General features: G+C 50.2%; 1 protein-coding gene across 4 annotated transcripts in view; it reads left to right on the top strand.

Annotated features, from left to right (window-relative positions):
• Positions 1-2,488: 2,488 nt before the first annotated feature.
• Positions 2,489-6,584, top strand: part of LOC141235834 (uncharacterized) — a 36,146-nt gene continuing 32,050 nt past the window's right edge. For all 4 annotated transcript variants that reach the window (XM_073668186.1, XM_073668185.1, XM_073668184.1 and 1 more), the window contains exon 1: positions 2,489-2,558. The gene's annotated coding sequence lies outside the window, so the exon portion shown is untranslated. The remainder of the gene's footprint in view (positions 2,559-6,584) is intronic.

Raw genomic sequence — 6,584 nt, 5'->3', positions numbered from 1 at the left:
CGGTGGCAACTCGCCCATCCGCACCCCTGGGATCCCTTCGTTCCTCGTTCCTGGAGCCTTCTCCGCTCCTCTTCCTTCCTTCTCCCTCTTCCAGGCCTGGGCCTCTGTTACTAGTCCCGCCTCCGGAGCAGAGCTAATGCAGAGCCCCTGCTCCCTGTCACTTCTGCTCAGACTTCTCTGCACTGAACTAAGATGGTGCCCACCTTTTATACTCCCTTCTCAATGCACCCAGGAACTGCTTCCTCCCTGCTCCTGCACTACAGGGTTCCCCTTCCTCAGTGTTCCCTCCCCCCACTCCAGCCAGGGACAGGGACTGTCGTGCCCATCTCAGGGGCATATTGGTCACCCTGCCCCACGGCAATGTGGTGTAATGCATGCAGGTGTCGGGTCCTGATCCACACTCCATCCTTACCTGAGAGTGAGATATCACACCTCTGGGTGAGGTGCAATACCTCTGTAGCAACCGACCCCTCGGGGTGCTACAGTTCCATTTATCTTCAGCCTAGGTGATGTATTGCGATACAGGGCCGTGATTTTGGCTATAAAAGGGTCCCCTAGACCCCTACCCCAAGCTTTTTAAGAGAATAATATATGGCGTGCCAGGAGACTCTATGGAATGCTTTCTCAGCATCCAACGAGAGTATCTACTTACAAATTTTTAACTGCATCTAGCCCTGGAAATACTTTGTGCCTAGTAGCAGTGTCTGCTAGTCAGCGGATTATCCCGGCTGTTAAGCAAGCTACACCACCTGTAGTTTGGACACTTAATTTTTTCAAAGGAAATGCTTCGGGACCACGGGATACTCAGTGAAGAGCATCAGGAGGCACCCCAAGGCATAGGGGCTGGGACTGGCGGTAGGATGCCTTGCGGTGGACAGCCGAGCTCGATCCTTATAAAAGCTTTTTAACTGCAGCAGCTAGTGGACGCTACTGGAGCTGGAATTACGCGGCTGCTGGCATGAGACTTGCCCTTCAATAGATCCTTGTAAAAGGATTTAAAGTGTATTCATTCAAATTAGAGAGACAATTTAAATTAAAAAGCTTAGAGCTGCCTCCACCACAGTGGGGCTCGCTCGACCCACCAGCGGACAGGCACCAGTATTGGGAGAGGGGGGCTGGCCGTCAGGGTCCACCGCGACTCTGGCACAAACCCGGCGACACGGAGGTGGCACGGGCAGGAACGGACTGGCCGTGTCAGCTTCGCACTTTTTTGGTTTTAGAAGGGCATGACATGCCTATATCTGTGTCTCCCCCTCCTTTTACTCCTCCACCTCTCTTCTTTTCGCATGACTATATGTACTTGTCACTTTTCCATGTGTTTGTTATGTCTTCTGAGCAGTTTGTCAGCTTTTGGACACCTTTGAAGGTGTTTTCTATGTGTTTCTATGTGTTTTTGTTTGCCTGCCATTGGTTTTAACGGTGTTCGAAGGTGTTCGACGAACACACGGGTGTTCGACGAACCGAACTCGAACACTACGGGGGTGGCTCAACACTACTGAAGACTCACAACTAAGACAGAGTACAGGGAAGAGCTTGTGTATTAGCTAGGGAGAGGATAAAGTGTTCTTCCAGTGTCCATCTTAAAACAGCTCTTGTCAGAGGCAAAGCAATATTTTTCCTGCACACACAGAAGTAGAATTGTGTGCGGATTTTTTTCTTTTTTTTTTAGCACTGGTCTATTTTCCCCGCTGCTTTAGGGGTCAGAGCCTGCCTTCTGTCCATATTAGTGTATATAAAAAATCTTTGATTGCCCTGCACAAAGCAGTAGTCCAAACATTTCCGGCTCCACTCCCTACACCTCATACGCGCGCGGCTCCGCTCCGTACGCCTCGTACGCGCGTGGCGCGGCTCTGCTCCGTACGCCTCGTACGCGCGTGGCGCGGCTCTGCTCCGTACGCCTTGTACACACACGGCTCCGCTCCGCACGCCTCGCACACTCACAGCTCCGCTCCGCACGCCTCGCACACGCGTGGCTCCGCTCCGCACGCCTCGCACACGCGTGGCTCCGCTCGCCTCGCACACGCGTGGCTCCGCTCCGCACGCCTCGCACACGCGCGGCTCCGCTCCGCACGCCTCGCACACGCGCGGCTCCGCGTGCCTCGCACACGCGCGGCTCTGCTCCGCACACCTCGCACACGCGTGGCTCCGCTCCGTACACCTCGTACACGTGCGGCTCCGCTCCGTACACCTCGTACACGTGCGGCTCTGCTTCGTACACCTCGTACACGTGCGGCTCTGCTCCGTACACCTCGTACACACGGGCCTCTGCTCCGTACACCTCGTACACTCACGGCTCTGCTCCGTACGCCTCGTACACGCGCGGCTCCGCTCCGTACGCCTCGTACATGCGCGGCTCTGCTACATCCACACTGTAAACCCCTCCTGACCCCACACATAAACTTCAGCTCATCCAGCACCATGACAACCAGCACAGCAGAGTCCTGCATCCACTGAGGCCCCTGATCATGTGACCCCTGACTCCTCCCCTCCTGTGACCTCATCACAGCTCCTGTGCGCACACAACAGCCATATATGTGGTGGCGGCTCTGCAGGTGGAGGTATGTGGAGACCCCATTACTGGGCGCAGGGGGCATTAACCCCTTCAGCACGGAGGCTCTTTTGGGGTCTTGTGTTGCCCCTTTATAAGAATCATAAGGTTTCTGTTCTGTTTCCTGTAATAGATACATACGACCCAACTATGGAGACAGGAAGGGAGGAAACATATTGTTCTCATTAGTGATGAGGGAGCGTGTATTGTTAACCCTTTCGGTGAGCACGCTCGGGTGCTCGCCCAGTATTTGCGGCGTGCTCGGCATCTATGTTAGTGCCGCCGCGGCTGCATGTGTCATGGTTGTTAGACACATGCACCTCAGTCTGTAGTAGGGAGGTGCCGGTGATATTCACATGTTTCCTTGTGAAAGCTTGGAGCAGGTGTAGTCTGCTTACTTCCTCTCTCAGTCCTTGGAGGCTGCCATGTCGTTGGCCATACGTCTTGATAGATGCCTTCGGTATAGACGGGTGAGACCACCTGCTACGGGACCTTCTTGTCGGGTTTATGTGCCTCTGCCGGGGGAGCGGTCTGGAGGTGAACCAGTACTGGGGGAGGTAGCAGAACCCATGCAGTTAGGGGGTGCCTTTACATCATCATTTCCCCGGAGATTCGCAGGAATAAAGGCGTATTTTTTTTTCTGGGAAAAAGGGACATTTTATTAGGACCTGTCCTTCAATTCCTAAACGAAAGGAGAACTCACAGCAGAGAGGATTCTCTTATAACATAACCTTCACTTATACTTATAAAACTTTATATCCTATATATCCATTACTGAATCAACATAACCCCTATTAACCTCAGGACTCAAAAAGACTCATTACAGATATTTACAGGATACGGTCCCCGGATGAATATATCCAGTCCTGACTGTTAACATTAATCATAATCTAAAGTGCTATTGTGCAATATAGAAAGAAAATGTGTGGTTCTCACCTATTTTGCATGTAGACACCATCCAGGATTTTCTGTCTGTCGATCTTTTTATGAGGACTGATGCCCCCCTGTCATGAACCTGGGTTTAGTTCCCACCCCGACACGGGCAGTACCCTTGTGTACCTTCTAACATATCCCACAAAAACCCTTCCGACGCGTTTCTTTCTCCTTACGGAGAATTCATCAGGGGAGTATGTTTAGCATTTTGGGGAAGGCACAATTCATGCAAAGAGAGAAGGTGACTCTGTGCCAATATAGTGTCAAAGTGAGTAAAACAAAAAATTCAATGAGGCTCACAATGGCGAGTGTTCATTACAATGGTGCAGAGTGCTTCCTCCACTATTTTTCCAAAAAAATGTATGGGGAGATAATCCCACACACTCACTTCCTGTATGTAAATAGGTTTACTCTCCCTCCTTTCCAGGGAGTCCTATGTCACTTCCCGGGCGGGGTATATCTGTCTTATATTTTTGTTGCTATAATTCCCGGGTTTATCTCTATCAAACCCATTGCTTTTTCAAATACATTATCCCATAATAGTGCTCTCATCAGATTCATTCCATTTTGACCACCTTATATGTATTCCCACTCTTTCAAAACATGTCATTTCCTGCAGCGCGGAGTCTCACAATCACATGACACGGCTGGGTCTCACCCGATCGCACCGCGACCAGGTGACATAACCGATCACATAATTTCTGGCCGCCCGGCATGCCGCGATCACGCAATGCAGCCCCATTTTTACAGCCATCTACGCTCAGCCATATGTTACAACATGTGGCCGTGGACTCCACAACGCTTCGGTCACGTGGCACCCGAAACGCCTCAGTCACACGGCCGACCACATATGGTCACATGTCCCCATATATACCGTATTATTTCTGAATGATTACCACTGCCATAGTGACCATCAATCCAAATGCTCCTTCCTACTTGGGATAGGCTGGCAGCTTTAAATACAAACTTCATCAGACATAATTTGAATATACGTATTTCATTCTGAAGGCACTCTTTAAGCAACCTGTTGCCCACAATGTCATATATTATATATCTATCCATAAATTTCCCTTCTTCCTAAGGGTATATAATCCTTAAGGATATAAAGATCACCTTCTTTTGAAGGCACTCAAGATTTTAAAGGCTCAAAAATCTGATTTTGACAGGCTCATGTAATGGGACCCTCCATGATCAAACGGGGTGAAAGGAGGGGGAGGATTTTGTTCGGTGGAGATGGGGATCAGGAGATACTCCTTTCAGATAAAACAGCTATAGCCAAGTTGCTCATTGAGCCCCTTAGGGGCCATGGTGTTCAACCGGAAAATCGATCTTGCTCCTTTTTGCTGTAGGATTCTGTCCATGTCCCCTCCCCTACTATTCACTTTCATGCAATCAATTCCCGTAAATGATGTAACTTTCGGATCTCCCCCGTGCACGAAATTTACATGTTTAGCAATGGGTGTCTTTATTGTTTGCAATATAATTTAGATGCTCTCCTATTCTTCTTCTCATTTCTCGTATGGTTTTCCCTGTTTACAGACGCGCCCATGGGATGGGGACGTACTCGGCGCCCGGGCCTTGTTGCCTGGTCTTGGGGATGTTGCGGTACTCGGCTCCTGGGCCCGTACCCTGGGGTATCTCTTAAAAAGGGTAATTTAAGTTGGGGTTATAAATGTTCGTGACGCCACCAGTGGTGTCTGGTGAGGATCACCAGCGCTGCGGCAGTCCTCTGAGGCCGGTGTTCAGGCAGCTTAGATGGTATAGCTCCCCACAGGTCGAGCAGGGCCTCAGGGCAGCGTAGAGGTAGGGATGCAGGACAGAGGGGACCCAGCAGGTTCAGAGCAAGAATAGGCACGCAGTTCACTTCAGTATCTTTACTGGTGGTGTTTCAGGCACGATCCGGGGCGCTGTAGGGTGAATGGTGCATATCAGGACTCTACCCAGTGAGCGGGTGTAGGGCCTCCTGTTTCTTGCCTTTGTTTAGTAAGTCTCTGACCTGCTTGGAGCTAGGCCTAACTTGGTTTCTGTCCTGCACCGGCTGATCTTGTGGTAGGGCTTTTGGTTGGAGATCACTCTCCCTGCTTGCAGGGCCTCCGTGACTCCTGGCTCTGGTACGTATCAGCTCTTGGGTGATCCTGGGATCTGAAGTCTTCCAGGGGTTCCGGTTGTCTCTGCTGGGTGTAAGGAATCTCTGCAGACGTGGACCCGGTGTCCGGTATATGTGCTTAGGGTGAGCAGGTAAAGCTCCTCTGCCCCCTATGTTACTCTCCTTCCACTTGCCTTCGGCCTACTTGGGGCCCTCACTATGCTACACACTAGCAGGAAGCTCACTGCTTCTTCACCGCTCTTATGGTGTCGGCACACCTTAAGCTCACTAACCTGAGCTCCACTGCAGTCTAATCACTCTTAACTGAGCTGACTCCTGCAGGAACTGAACTGAGAACTCTGTCCCTCTCTGCCTATGAGCAGGAACTCTGTTCTCTGAGCAGACTGTGCTCTGATCTGTTCCCTGATAGACCTTGTTCTCCCTGCCTAACTCCACCCTCCATATATATCCGTCCCTATCCGGGCTCCCTCTGGTGGTCTGAGGTGGTAGGGTGGAGGTGTGTGTATGCTGTGAGGGCCTCTTGTGGAGAAATCCGTCCATGCACCCCACTGGGATCTGTGGCTCCAATGCGCAGCAGGGGCGCCACATTTACTCCTTTTTGCAAATACATGTTGCTTTAAATATCACAAATTTTGTTCTGCTATTAATAAAACTTCTAATATCAAAGGACAATCCAGTAACGTTACTCATAAAGGTTTTTGTAGTCTTAACATTCGGACAGGCCACACATCCGCTGCAATTGTAGCAGCCATTCGGTCTCCCTGATAACCAAGACTTGTCCTTTTTAGATTGCACAAAATGACTTTTGACAACCCTGTCTCCAATCGTTTTGTTTCTATGAAACGTGATTTGTGGTTTTGTACCAACAACTTTTTTCAAATCCTCGTCTATGGTAGAATTCCCGAATATTTTTCTATAATGACCCTTGCTTGTGGGGCACCATTATTGTATGTCGCAATCAACCTAATAAGTTCTTTTTCTTTTTCATTATCGTCT

The sequence above is a fragment of the Phyllobates terribilis genome, unplaced genomic scaffold (assembly GCF_046119375.1).
Source record: "Phyllobates terribilis strain yellow unplaced genomic scaffold, ASM4611937v1 Scaffold_691__1_contigs__length_813055, whole genome shotgun sequence".
NCBI classification, from domain to species: domain Eukaryota; kingdom Metazoa; phylum Chordata; class Amphibia; order Anura; family Dendrobatidae; genus Phyllobates; species Phyllobates terribilis.
This window is presented reverse-complemented; position numbering and strand designations above follow the sequence as displayed.